This window comes from Equus caballus, chromosome 25 (assembly GCF_041296265.1).
Source record: "Equus caballus isolate H_3958 breed thoroughbred chromosome 25, TB-T2T, whole genome shotgun sequence".
Classification (NCBI taxonomy): Eukaryota; Metazoa; Chordata; class Mammalia; order Perissodactyla; family Equidae; genus Equus; species Equus caballus.
In genome coordinates this window covers 45,593,541-45,607,815 of record NC_091708.1, presented here as the reverse complement: position 1 = coordinate 45,607,815, position 14,275 = coordinate 45,593,541, and the positions used below count along the sequence as shown (strand labels likewise).

At 59.2% G+C, this 14,275-nt stretch overlaps 2 non-coding genes across 2 annotated transcripts; both read right to left on the bottom strand.

The window, feature by feature from the left end:
* Positions 1-2,446: 2,446 nt before the first annotated feature.
* On the bottom strand, positions 2,447-2,580 carry LOC111770730 (small nucleolar RNA SNORA43). The gene has a single exon (XR_002804136.2). It is a non-coding gene; the product is annotated as a small nucleolar RNA SNORA43 (small nucleolar RNA).
* Positions 2,581-3,834: 1,254 nt separating this feature from the next.
* LOC138920843 (small nucleolar RNA SNORA17) lies at positions 3,835-3,965 on the bottom strand. Its single transcript, XR_011432752.1, has one exon. It is a non-coding gene; the product is annotated as a small nucleolar RNA SNORA17 (small nucleolar RNA).
* Between the last annotated feature and the right edge of the window lie 10,310 nt (positions 3,966-14,275).

The following is a 14,275-nucleotide window of genomic DNA, read 5'->3' as shown; positions in this document are numbered from 1 at the left end:
AAACAAGCTCCTACTTAGCTACCAACCTGGAGGGCCGACAGCCCCAGCCCGAGCCCAGCCTGCATCCCCGACTCCAGCCCTCCCAACACCGAGCCAGATGCTGGGCTCAAAGCGGGTGGGATGCGTCCACCAGCCCCTCGTCGTCCTCCCTCGTGATCAAGCCCACTTACTCCCGCAATTCCATCGTCATCCCAGCCCCACGCGTCACCTTGTGCATAAGCCACAGGAAACTCAAGTGCACAACAGAGGGGAGGGGGAAACTCGAGCGGCTGCTCAGTCTTGTGCAGCCAGAGCAGCCACCAGTTCAAGGGGATCATCCTCGTAAGAGCTGCGCCCCTGCAGGAGGTGGATTAGGGACCAAGCATAAAGACAGCACACCCCACTCTGCTAGTGCTGCCGCAAGCACCGCCGCCTGGGCAGCTCCTGCCCCTCCCCGCGTCCACCTCCCACACCATGCGCACCAGGGCTGGTCAGTGTGACCCTAGAACCAAGCAGGACTGATCACACTCCTGCCCCGGCTGCCTTTCACTCACTGGGGGAAGCCAGCTGCCACCCTGGAGGACCCTCGGCCTCCTGCCAGCAGCCAGAGTGCACCATCTCGGAAGCAGCTCTTCCTGCCCTGGTCAAGCCTTCAGATGCCCCAGCCCCACGAGAACGCCAGCCTGAACGTCCGAGTCAGGCCAGCCCTAGCCACAGCCACAGCGAGGCAACCAATGTTTGCTGTCATAGTTTCTGGGCAGTTCATTAGGCAGCACTAACCATCCCACCACCTAACTTACAGGTGAGGGGATCCAGGGCCGCTGACAGCTAGCCGGCCTCATGAGAGGACAGCAGGCTTGCTGCCACCCAGCTCTGCCCACGGAGATCAGGGCGGTTTCCCTCTCAGTGACACCACCAGATATGTGGCAATGTATCATACAATGCACTTGGCAAACGTGTGCTCAATTCTCAGTCTCCTCTCGAAGGCACAGGCGCCACACCTGGACGCTGAGGAGACGTGCCCGCTGGGGGCCACCTGTTGTACCCGACGCCAGCACAAGCCTGAGCATGGCAGAGGCCTCAGAACCACCCACTGCTCACTTGGGAAAAGCTGCAGACGAGCACCCCCCCCCCCCCCGGGCAATGCAACGCCAGCCCCCTCACGTGGGTGGCAGGGCCATGGCGCAGACCCTCGGCAGCCTATCCATGCACCTTTGCCAGGCAGTGCCTTTCCCGGGTCAAGGGCTCATCGTCATTTCCAGGCGGCTGATTGGCTACCCCATGAGCTGATGACCCCAACAGCCAGCCCCCACTATGAGGATAAGGGTCCAGAAATGTTGTCAGAGCCCCCCCCCAACCCCCCCCCAACGTACCTGTCCTGAAGCGAGTCCTGACGGGACAGCGCACACATCTGCAGATCTATTCCACTGAGCAGCTGCACAGCACCCAGCCGGCCCACAGCTTCCTGGGCCTCGGGATCTGAAAAGGAGAGAACAGTGCGCTGGACCAGGCGTCTTACCTTTAACATGGATCCCCCGAACAGGCTTCAGGGAACCCAACCTGGAGATCCCGAAACTAATGGGATTCCCCAGCGGGGTTTATCACCCTCAGCAGTGCCAACACTCAGGGCCCTGCAGTCCTGCGGTGGGGCTGCCCCGTGCACTGAGGAGGTGCAACAGCCCTCGTGCCCACCTGTTTTCCATCTGCAGGCATTGCTGCGCAGCCCCCGGGGAGGAAGGGAGGCCGCACAAACTGCCCCTGGTTGAGAACCACTAATCTACAGCTTTTCGTCGATCCTCAAACGTAAATGTTTCAGGAAATAAAAGCAAAGTGTCTCACTATGTTTTGAATTTAAAATCAGTGAGTTCTCTGGCCGAGCAGATGGCTCTAGATCTGGTCTGGTGGTGATGGCGTCGAGCTCTCGGGCAGCCATAGTTACACCTGCTACCCCATGCCCCAGCATGCCGGTCTGGACGATCGTTTCCAGAACAACCGTCGGCCCACAGAGGGGCCCCGACTCATCTCAACAGGACAAACGCAGGAGCAAACCTCTGGCCTTCCTTCCAGTTCCCACACTGGCCAAACCACCTCCTGCTCCTGCTAGCGCCATGCCTGTCTCAAAAGCAATGATGCCAGAGAGGACACAGGCGGTTCACACCAGCTCCACGTTCTAGCCAGGGAGGCACGTCACATCTGCCCACAGACTTCTAAGAAGTCCCTTCCAGACAGACCTACAGGATTATCACTTCCTGGAAAGAGACCCTCCTGGTCAATCCCACTGTGTCAAAAGCTTGCCACATGCTTACATACACACATCTCAACCAATCCTCTGAACAAGCCTCATTTCATAGAGGAAGAAATGCAAACTCAGTGGTTCGTGTCTTGCTCGGGTTCCCAGCTGCAAGCCTGGACGAAGGTCTGACCGTAGGCTACTCGGGAACAAACGCCGCCTGGCGGCAGATCTAGGAAATGTCAGGCTACAAACCATTCTTAGTGCTCACTGTTCTGAGCACTGAGCGTAGAAATAGCCACTTGCTCTTTGCCCTGACGTCACAGGTGCAGCAGAGCAGCTGCGTCTGTGGTGCTGGCAGGTCCAGCATCTGCAGGGCAGTCACCCCTACCCTCCACAGGCAGCCAGGCTCCGCCTCACGTGATGGAGCTGGCCTTTGCCTCTCCTCTTACCTTCGTCTGGATCGTGAAGGTCATTCATTCCAGCCAACGTTCACCCCTGGAGCTGATGTTCCCAGGCTGTCACCTTTTTCCCCGTAATAACAAATAACAAATACACTTGGCCCAGAATCAAGTAGTCAGGTGGTGCACAATAACATGTTGGTCAATGGACAACAGTGGTCGCAGACTGTTGGTACCGTACAGCCCAGGTGGGCAGCAGGCTATACCATCTAGGTTAAGTACACTCAACGACGTTCACAAAAACGCCTGACCGCCTAACAACACATTTCTCAGAGCATGTCCCCCTTGCATTAAGCAACGTATGACTGTGTAATAGATGCTGGCTGCCCTTGTTACTATTAACCAGATACCAACAAATCTTCTCTACTCCTCCTAGATAATTCTGAAACACCTGCCCGCCCTCGACAAGGTGTGTAGCACAAATTAGCCACCAAGCATCCTACTTTATTCTCCCACCGGCAGTACTCAGAACTCATGATGCCACCATCACTTTTCAGACCCTCCATGGCCAGCCCGAAGTGAGGATCGAAGGACTGAAGCTGCCTCGGGCCAGCACCTGGCAGGTTGGTGTCTGGTGAACGTGGCGGCACAGCGCAGCCAGGAGGGTCCTCCTGAGAAGCTACTGACCAAGGGACCCGAAGTCCACCAAACAAGACGGGACAAGGTGACACAGGAAACAATGCTCTGGAGTTTTGAAAACTCTTGCGTGCTGGAGGAAGCTGGCACAGCTGGCCTGCAGAACTGTCTGTCAAGTTTAAATCCTGCAACTTTATTTCTAGAGTTTCCAGCTGCACCCGCCCAGAACACTTGTTTTTAAGCCGCAGAGTAGCTACCTATGAGTGCTTTGTATAATTCTAACCCCCCTAAGATAACGTGAATTATTTCAGACCGTCAGGTGGCATTATTCAGCTCAGCCCCTCAGAGGAAAATTCTGGTGCCACCATTTTTTCTCACTCAATGTGAAGCTCTCCAGCAAGTCGGCCTCAGTGAACCCCAACCGCATTTCCCACTCATCGTGTGCCAGTGGCCCACCCCTCCCTCCCGCTGTCAAGCGCATGATAACCTCGTGATCTGAGGCCACGTGAGACCCAGGGAGAATCAGAGCTTCTACACCACAGGCTTCAGGTTGCCAGTGAACGACACCAACAGCCCAGCACACTGTCAAGTGTCAGACTATTCATCATCCAGGCGTCCACAGGCCAGAACACTGAGCGTAGACAAGCCTCTCTTCTCTCTGCCACCCAATGACACAAATGTGACACCGCAGCCACATCTGTAACGCCTCTAGGGGCAGTGTATACGGGAGGTCAAATAAATAGTTCAATTTCTTATTCCCCGACCATAGGATGTCATGGCAAACGGGTTGAATTTGCAAAAAGTTATGCTTCAGGGGCGAACCTGTTGCAGCACAAATGTGTCTACTCGTCCGGGACCCCAGCATGTCCTTCCAGGCCCTTCGTTTCCAGCAGGCAAGCTCCCTAGAGGAAAAAAACCCACATGACAAGAGTCTGACGCGACCACATGGAGGCACTTCACCCGGACTGTGTTTTGCCCATTTGGTCTCCTGGGAGACCCTGCACCAGGCCTACATGTTTCTAGGAAACTCCAAACCCAGTTACTCTCCCCGTGTACTGCCTGCTTAACCGGGGGTGCCTGGGAAAAGCAGGTGACAATATAGCGGCAGCGTATGAAATACAATAAAGTACCAGCCGCTGTAGCCCACTGCAGACATCAGGTGACCAAGGGACCCGGACTGTGAGCAGTCACCCGTCCCAGCAGGAGGCCACCTCACCAAGCGGGAGCATTCCCGCTCCCTGTCGTTCAGAAACGGCCTAACTGTAGACAACGGGCAATAAGCAGTGGCAGTCAGCCCGTTTCTTAGAATAAAAAGGAAAGCAGGAGCATAAGTGACTCTCGCAGCCTCAGTTAGAGGAGGCAGCCGGCGCTACAGGGTCGCCACCGCGCCCCGCCGCATCCGCCACCGCCTGCGGCCACCCCGCCACCCCGCCTGCAGCCGCGGGGCTGGGACAGCGCAGGGAGCGCGGGCGGAGGGCGCCCTCGGCCCGGCCCACTAGCCCGCTCCCCGCCCCGGCCCCCCGAGGGCCCCGCTCGGCCGCCCCGCCCGTGGGGACTCACCAGGCAGCCCCGGAGCGCCCCGAGCGTCCAGGAGCGGAGAGGCTGGCGGAGGGCGCGCGGGCGGTCAGCACCCGAGGGTCCGGCCCGGAGCCCGCGCGACTCCACCATGGCTGCCACCTTCGCGGCCACCGCCGGAAAGAATGCGGGCAAGCGCACCGCGCCTTTTATAGGGCGTACGGCGGCCCGCGAGGGCCAACCGCGCCCGCCCCGCAGCGCCCTCTGGCGGACCCGCCTGGCCGCGCCGCGCCGCGTGGTGCTTCCCGGCGTGCGCTGGTGCCCGGGCTCCCCTGTCGCGCCCCTTGGGCTCCCCTGTCGCGCCCCCGGGGCCCTTCCCAGAGCCAGCCAGGCCCAGCCGGCGGGAACTCTCACCCTCCTGCCCCGGCCTCCGGCTCGGTCCGATGGGGGCGATCCCTGTGCAGCCGTGGGTCCTCCTCCTACGTAGGGTGGTCCCCACCTCCCATGGCTGGCAGGACTGCGGCAACCTATGCAAAGCCCTACGACAGTGCCAGGCACACAAGACTCGACAGTGTCTTCCGCAGTCCCGTTCTCCCACCCCACGAGCGTCCCTGAAGCTGGGGCCACTCCTCTATTCCCTGCAGCAGGGCCTCCTGCTCTCTGGGGAGTCCTGGTTGAGCTGCTCCCGGCCCCAGTCCCTTGGAAATCTCTGCCCCGGGGCTCAGCAGAGGCCCTGCCAAAGGCTGCACGGAGGATGCTTTCCTGCAGGGAACTCCGCCTTCACCCCTTCCGGAGCCCTCCTAGGTGCAGCTTCTGATTGATACTGTGGGTGGCAACATTGTGCTTCCTCTTTTCTGCAGAAGCTTTTGAGGTGGGTCAGGAAAGGCCCACCATGGATTCATTAGCCCCTGATGCTTCTCACAAGCGAACAAGTTGTTGCTAACCTGGGCAGCTGTGGGGTGACCTATGGAGCTGGCTGCACCTCAGTGTAAGTTCTTGCTAACGAGGCGCCCGGGTGAGAACCCTACAGGATTCTCTGTGATTACCAGTGTCAGCCCTGGAAGCAGAGAGGGGAGTCCCTCCCGGCACCCACACCTGCCTCCTGGGTCTGGCCATTTGGGCTAGAGGCTGGACGTCCCCTTTGGCCACCTGGCCATGACTATTCCCTGCAGTACCCCAGCCCTGGGCAGGCGGGGTGCCCTCGCCTTGGAAGTGCAGTACAGACAGAAGGAGCAACAGGGACCTGGCTTCCTGGGGACCTGGGGACAGGCTGGGCTGGTTTGAGAAAGGAATGAGCTCTCCCCTCTCATCCATCCCAAAGCCTGGAGGAATCTTTGGTGAAGGGACCAGCTGGGAAGCTAGAGATCTAATTCTCTGAGAAAGAAAAGTTTCCAGAACTCTGGAGAGGGACTTCCCAGGCCTGCCGCAGAATACCTTGGCGACCTGGACCCAGTGCTCCCCAACCCTGGCCCTGGCCCCGGCTGACTGACGTGCTTCTGTCCTCGAAGCAGTTGGCCACCCTGTTGAACTGGGTGACGGCGGTGCAGATGGTGGATCCCAGTGCTCCTTACCCTTCTTGTCCCGCTGGGACCAGATGGAGCCCAGGCAGTGGTCGGGCACCCCCTTCTTGAACAGCTCCTGGGGAGCAGAGGGAGTGTCACCTGGCCCTACCACACCCCAGAGCTCAGCGTCCGCGGTGCTCCCAGTCCCAGGCAGGGTCATTGGTCAGAGCTGGAGCTCAGGAAGCTGAGGACACGGCTCGAGCCTGTGGGAGTCCCTGGGTTTGTTCTTGCCCACTGTGGGCTCCCAGCACAGGATGGCCCAGGACTCAACACTGTGGGAGGGGAGGGGCCCTGTCACCAGCCCAGACTCCCTGACTCCAAGCCCAGAAGGCGGCTCTCGCCTGCCCATTCGGAGTGGACGTCTTCTACCCCAACCAGCCCTGCACTCTGACCTGCTCTGTCGGGGACTCAGTGCTGTTTCTGCTGTTGGCAGCCCGGTCTCTCAGCAGCGGCCCTGGCCGGGTCAGCCTTGGAGAGTGGAGGTCCGCGCTGCTGAGCCCGTGCAGCACCTCCCTCCCTGCCGCCACGGCCGCTCGGCTCATGAGCCCGTTGGGTGAAGACAGGGCGGCTGGGGAAGAGCTGACCACGCTCACAGACGGGCCGTCCTGTGCTCGTGCTTATTAAAATCCTCCTCTGCTCAGGTCCCCCTTTGATAGCCATTGACGTGGGACTCAAATAGCCTCACATTTTCGGCCCATTCAGAGAGGCCCATTCACAGGCCTCTTCCCCAGATGTCCTTGTCACCAGTCTGGTTCCCTCCAAGTCCCTGGTCATCCGGATAAACCATTGGCCCCACACTCAGCACAGAATCTCTCATCTAGATGCTTCCCCTTCCAGGCAAAATGAACAGCCAGTGGCTCTGTGTGCAGTTCTCCCACTGGGAGGATGTCCCCTCACCGCTGTCCGTCAGGAGCACCCCAACGGGCTGGAGTGCGGCAGCTGTCCCCTCTGGTGGTGTCTGTGTTCCGAGCAGAACCATCTGGAATCCAGGCCCAGGCTTTCTCTTCCTTGTCAACTGGTCCGGGGAAGTCCTGAGGCCCGAGGTGCAGGCCGGGAGAGAGAAGGTGGTGTGGCAGGAGGGGGGACCGGGGACATCCTCTTGAGCCTGAGGGACAGGCCGGGAGAGAGAAGGTGGTGTGGCAGGAAGGGGGACCGGGGAAGTCCTCCTGACCTCGAGGTGCAGGCTGGGAGAGAGAATGTGGGTCAGATAATGCCCAGTTCATGATGGCAGCTCAGATCACGTGGTCACCTGGTGGCCCATGGTCAAGCATTCCTCCTCTGCCAAGGCCCAGCAGCAGGCCAAGAGCCATTTTGCCAAAGACAATATTCTGCAGAGGATGGCAGGGCTCTGCTCCAGAATCCCAAGGGCCCGCGCTGTGACTCCCCTGGAGGGGCTGTCAGAGGCCGCCAACAGCACTCCCAGCTGCCGCTGACCTGCACCACCATTGGACCTGCCGGCTCGTGCGGCCCCAGTGGAGAGCAGCTTGCACAGTGGCCTGGACCTGCTGAGGAGCCTTCTCTCGTCTGGGCCCCATTCGACACTGGCAGCTTCTTGAGTCACTTGGTAAATGAGCCAGAGCAGTGTGCTCACATGAGGAACGTGTTTATTCCTAACTGAGAGCGGCCCACACTGGCCTTGGGTCCTTTTTTGGTTGTGGGAGAGGCCAGTGTCAACAATGTGTCCCTCACCTTGGAAGGGCTGTTTTGCCATGCCCACACCACGGGACCCCTAGAAATTTCACTGAGGAAGGAGGCCCCGGAGTTCTCATTGGGTCCGTCTCCCACCCTCTGACATGCAAACGTCTTACCAGTAAGTCTAGACTAGTTGCTGCTTCTTGCTTCTTAGACCCCATCAGCATACTGTCCTCAATGAAATGGACCAGTGTCCTGTCTTGTGGAAGGAAAGGTGCCCGGGATCCCTGAGAACTAAACTGTGACATCAGGCTGCGGAGGTAATGCACCCCTCAGGCGGGACAGTGCCTGTGTGTCGCTGACTGGCCTCACAGCTGACAGCAGACTGCTTCTGGGGTCTTTGCTGAAAGGGATGGGAAAGGCGGCAGCTGGATCAGGGGTTGCATGCCGGGTGGCAGGGGACGTGCTGATCGGCTCAGGCAGTGAACCCACACATGGTGCAAGCAGCTGCCAGGGCGGGTCACGCCCCAGGGAAGCTGCTGTAACCGCGGCCACCCTCCAGGGCCCACAGTCTGCGGCACAGGCTCCATCGGTGAGAAGAGTCAGTCTAGCCCTCGCTGGCGGCTCTCACCTCTGTTCCTCCGGGAAGGCGGTGTGGCTTCTGGTTGGCTGTTTCCTCGGCTGAGGCAGTGCAGGAGGGCGGTGATGCTGGGTCCCGAGGAGAATCAGGAGCGCCTTGCAAGGCCCCTGCTGCAGGGGCTTCATTCCAGTGTGCCCAGGCCAGGCAGGGTTCGTGTCCTCCGGTGGGAAGGAGCGGCCTCCTCTCCTGGAAGGAGCACTCCGTGGAGGTGAAGAGTCCGTAACCCCGGCTTCATCAGCATCCTCCCAGATGCCCCGTTCTCAGCATCTGGTCCCACTGCTTCTCGGTCAACACCTTCACTTTGGCACGAGGGAGACCTCCCCTTGAGGCTGCGATTCCTGAGGTTGTTGTTCAGCCCCTCGAAGGGTGCGGCTCTGTATGGGATGTGCATATACGGGCGGAGATTTACCTTAAGGAAGTAGGTCATGTGACTGTGGAGGTGCAAGTCCAAAATCTGCAGGGCAGGCCACAGGCTGCAGACCCAGGGAGGCTGATGTTGAAGCTTGAGTCTGAAGGCACTCTGGAAGCAGAATTCTCTCGTTCCAGGGGGACCACAGTTGTTTTCTCTGAAGACCTTCAACTGATTAGATGCAGCCCACCCATGTGATGGAGGGTTGTGCTCACTGATGAAGCTTGACACATGGCAGGGGTGAATTAATGTGTGCTGAGTGAAGGACGGAATGAGTGGATGAAACCACAGAACAGGAGTCCTTAGAGGATGAGCCTTTATTCATAGTGGGGTCGGAGGACATCACAGCACAGGCCTCAGGTAGTCGCACGGAGCCTGTCCAGCTGTCCTTCCAGCGCTGAGCCTCCTTCTCCTGTGACGTGCTGTCGTCCTGGATCTTCTTCAGCTCCTCAGATAGCAGTGAATATTCCTGGGAGCAGGGCAGCAGGAGGGCGCCTGAGTGCCAGGACCCTGTGGCCTGGAGGACCGCCGTGACAGCCTGGCAGGTGACTCAACACGCTCCAGGCACCGGACAGAGATCCACAAGTCATTCCTCAGGGAATTCTCCCAACAACCCATCAGGAGGCCCATTATTTCCCCATTTCACAGATGGGGAAACTGAGGCTCAGAGCCTCGCCTGGGGTCACCAGCCAGAGAGGGGCTGAGCAGGGACTGGAACCCCCGCCTCCCTGACTTTGGGTCGTTCTACCTGCTGTCCTGCACTGTGGCCTCCTGAGGCTCAGGGGTCCTGCCGGCCTGGGGACCACACCCTCCAGGGCTCCAGCCCCCACGGGACTCAAGGGACAGAGCCGCCCCCTCTGCCTGGGGCTGGGCGTGGTGGCCGGGGAAGGGCTGGCCCTGGGCACCCTGGGCCCCCCCAGTACCAGGGCCAGGCTATACCCCACAGGATGGGGTCTCCCTGGGCACCAGGACCGAGGCTTCTTGGACTCTGGAGCCCAGAGGTCCCTCCCACTGCTCGAGCGGCAGCCCCGTGGGGTCTAACGGGCCCTGGGCTCAAATCCTGGCTCTGCTGCTCTGTAGGGCACAGAGGGGCAGGTCTCTAAGCCTTGGGGTCCTCTTGGTAAGATGAGGACAGCAACCCCCGCCGTGGGCTGTGGGAGGAGTCAGCGATAACTCGCTTGGGGAACAGAGGCCCGGTAAGGACCAGTCACCGTGCGCTGTTCCTGCGCATGTGACCCCACTGAGAGCCCCCCGCTGCCCTCGGCCAGGGCCTCCCACCCCACAAGAACCCCTCCTTCCACACACACACATGGAGAGGGGACATAGGCTGCCAGGTGGGATAAGAGTGGTGGCCTGCTCTGGACTGGCCTGCCCTGGGCCTCCTTGTGTTACTTTGGGTCCCTCTGGGTAAAGGACCAGAGGCGTCTGGGGTGAGACAGGACCCAAGTTCTGCACCGTCGGAAGATGCTCTCACCGCGGGCTTCCCTGAGGCTGCGGCCTCGGGACGTGGGGATGCAGCACGGAAACACATTGGTCACTCCACCCTCTCCAGCTAAGTGAGCTGAGGGGGAACTGTCTCTGGGATGTGGGTGCCTCATCCCTGGGGTGCCATGTTCTGTTGGGCTTGGTGAGGTCACTGCCTGGGGTCCCCTGACCGATGCTTCCTCCTCACACAAGACGTCCCCATGGTCCCCTGGGCTGCTGACTGCTCGCCCTCCACCCCCCGCCTGTCCACACACAGTCACCCCAACACAGCCCACCCCACAGCCCCCGGGGAGGCCTGGGTGCAACCAGGGCCCCAGCTTTGAGGACGCAGAGCCGGGTTCAGACCTGGGTCCTCCTCCTCCCCAGTGACGTCACCCTGGACAAGCCGTGGGACTCTCAGGCCTCCCCAGTCTCCCCAGCTGCACAGTGGGGGTCGTTCTGGCATCTGCTTCCTAAGGACGTCATCAGGTGTACAGACCTGTCAGTGCGTGCAGAGCCTGTCAACCCGTGGGCTGCTGTCACATGTGGCTCGTGCACAGACCTAGAAGCAGAAGGATGACACAAGGGCTGGGTGTACAGAGAACGGAGCCACACAGGCCTGGGTCTGCTCTGGGGTCTGGGGAGTCACTTCCCCTCCCGCCTGTTCCTGGTCCCCCCGGGGAGGGTTGAAATGAAGTGATACTCAGACATCGTCCCCCCAGCATACAACCTCCCGGCTCCTCCTATTCTGTTTAGACTCAGGTCCAAGTGCTCATCTCAGCCTAGGTGGGAGGCAGCCCCCACAGTGGCTCCCAGCACTCTGTGAGTCTCTCTTTCTGACTCTCTCTGCATCTCCTCTCTGTCTCTGTCTATCTGTCTCTCTCTCTGTCTCTGGGATCCACTGTTCTGGAGAAGCAAGATCAGATATTATGAGCTGCCCTATGAGGCCCCAGCTCAAAGAACTGACAGAAGGTCACTACCCACAGACGGTAAAGATCTGGGACTCCCCCCCATCCAAATGGAATCCTGCCAATGCCCCGTGAATGATCTCAGAGGCAGACCCTGCCCCAGTTGAGCCTCAGTTGAGACCACAGCCTCAGGCTCCTGGGAGACCTTGAGGCAGGGGCTCCCAGCTGAGGAGCCTGGATCCTGGTACAGAAGCTGTGAGATGGTCAATGTTCTTGTAAGCACTAAGTTAGGGCAGTGCTGTCACACAGCATAGGCAGCCAGTTCCTCCCTCCAGGCCCGGGCCTGGCCCTGCCCTCCTCCTTCCTTCCCAGACCTTGTCCTCTGCAGGCTGCTCTGGGGATGGCCTGGCCCAGGCAGCCCCCTGGGCACCTTGGGGACCCCCTGCCCACCAGCCTGGCATCTCTCCCCCTCCCCATGCTATGGGCCCTGCGTGCGGCTAGGGGACTGGATGTCCCTGCCCCACGGCAGAGCCTCCTCCACCCCTTTCTTCTTTCCCCCATCACTTCCCCAGGGTAGGCTCCCCTTCTGACCCCCAGCCGGGCAGTCAGAGTGTGTGTGTGTGTGTGTGTGTGAGTGTGTGAGTGTGCCCACGTGGCGACATGGCCATTAAAACACAGATGGAACAAAACCAAATGCAGATGCTGCAGGCAGACCCAGCCTGGGGGACAAACTGAATCAGGATGTCGTGTGACGTGTTTCATCATGTGGAAATTAATAAAGAAACCTTAACTAAACTGGGTGGGGAGGGCCTGCAGGGGGAGCTCTCATACCCCATTACACACATCAATCGCACAGAACAGGAAGAGACACACACTTGCATCTTGGACAGGAAGTAAAACTACTTTACTACAGAAGGAAGATTTCTCTGCCGACCTAGCAACAGCCCAGCCAATCAGAAACCCAGCAGCCCAGCCAATCAGAAACACTGCAGCCCAGCCAATCAGAAATGCCACAACCTAGCCAATCAGAAACGCTGCAGCCCAGCCAATTAGAAACACTGCAGCCCAGCCAATGAGAAGCTGTTGCTGCCCTGGTCTGATCCTCTCCCCAGCAGACTTTCCTTTAGAGCAGCCCCGCCCTCTGCCCCTTTTCTCTATAAAAGCAGCTCCCTCCCGTGTTCTCCAGATTTGCTTATGGCTCACGGTAGTTTGCGTATCTGAATTGCAATTCTTTTGGCCGTTCCCAAATGAATTCATTTTGAGGCTCTGCAAGTCAACGGTCAGGACCTCTGAAAGATTTAAGGTGTGCCAAGTAGATTTTCGGGCTGTCCCAGAGGGTTCTAGGCTGCTTGAGACACAGTCCGTCAGCAAGCTGGTGACCCCAAAACTCTCATAATCAAATCTGGAGAAAGAGGCAGTTTCCTAAGGAACTGTGGATGTGGCTTTTGGCACCTGGAGTAAATCAGAACCAGGTACATAGAAAACCCACAAAGCACTTGAAAGAGCTGTGTTGGCAAAAGCAGTGACTGGGTGGTGCAAAGAGGAGAAAGGCTCTGATTTCCACAAGGGATCAGGTGCAGGTCCCAGCACCTCCTTCAGTGGTGGCCAGAGCGAGTGAGGGGCACGTGGGAAAGGAAGGGGGTCTCAGAGGACAGAGCCAAGAGGTCAATGGACCATGACCCCAACATAAACTTCTGGGAACACCCCACCCCCAGAGTAACGAGACCCGGCAGTGTTGTCCCAGCGGGACTGCAGAACTGCCATGGGCCGCGGCTGCTGTGTCCCCCATTCTTCTTTCTCATGCAGGGCGTGTCGAAGTCATTTGCCCTCTGTCCCACCGTGGGGGGTGAGCATGTGGGAGTCCGATGACTTCGCATTTAGTTCAAAGGCGTGCAATCTAGAGGAGCCGCTGAAGGATGTAGACCCCAGGCCCCCAGATTCAAGCCCGCTGCCCTGATCTGAGGAGGCTTGGGGGAGCTGAGACGGAAGGTGGGGTGAAGACACGACCCGCAGAGGTGGCTTGAAGGATTGTGGCCGAGAGTGAGAGCTGGTGCAGACTGTGCGTGGGGGCTGGCCCGTCCCCCCTTCCTGCCCCCGCGCCCTTAGCCGAGGGCTTCCCACTGGAGAAGCGAAGTGCATCTCCCGGCCTCCTGCCTTTGGGTTTGGCACTGTGACTTGACTCAGAGACGAGGCGAAAATGACAGTGCGCCTGTTCTGAGCCTTTAAAGGACTCGAGTTTTTCCTGACCTGCTGTGCCTTCATCATTGCTGTGAGATGAACATGTCTTGGTTAGCCCACCGGGTAAAGGATGAGGGACGTGTGGAGCAGAGCCACCTCTAATGAGCCAGCCCCAACCAACCCACCTCCTGGTTGCACCTCCAACCCAAACTGCAAGAGCAAACCCAGCGGAGATCGGCAGAGCTGCCCAACAGAGACCCACCTACATCAGCCGGTCCCAAGCTGACACCCAGATGGGAGAGCTAAGTGACCTTGTGTTACTTTATGGCTCAGAGGCTTTGGGGTTGTCTGTTACACGGTTGTGGCTGACTGATTCCATCCTGTTATTTTCTCCTTAGATGATCTCATCCGTGCTGTGACGTCCATTACCAAATACAGATCAGGGACTCCAGAGTGTCTCTCTGCCACCTAGATCCCCGCTCTGAACTCCAGCTCCTACAAGACACTCCAACAGGGGGCCCTGGAGCTCCTCCAACCTCAGCCCCAGCCCTGCTCTTCTGGGGTTCCCTCTCCTGGGACTGAACCACCTCTCTCGCCTGCCTTTCCCACCATGACGTCGCCCTTCCGCATGGCCCCTGAGTCCACGTGCTTCCCTCCGTCTCCAACACTCTGGGGTTCAAAGGTAGTTTCCTCTTCCGGGGATGTCCTGCTCCCCCAGCCC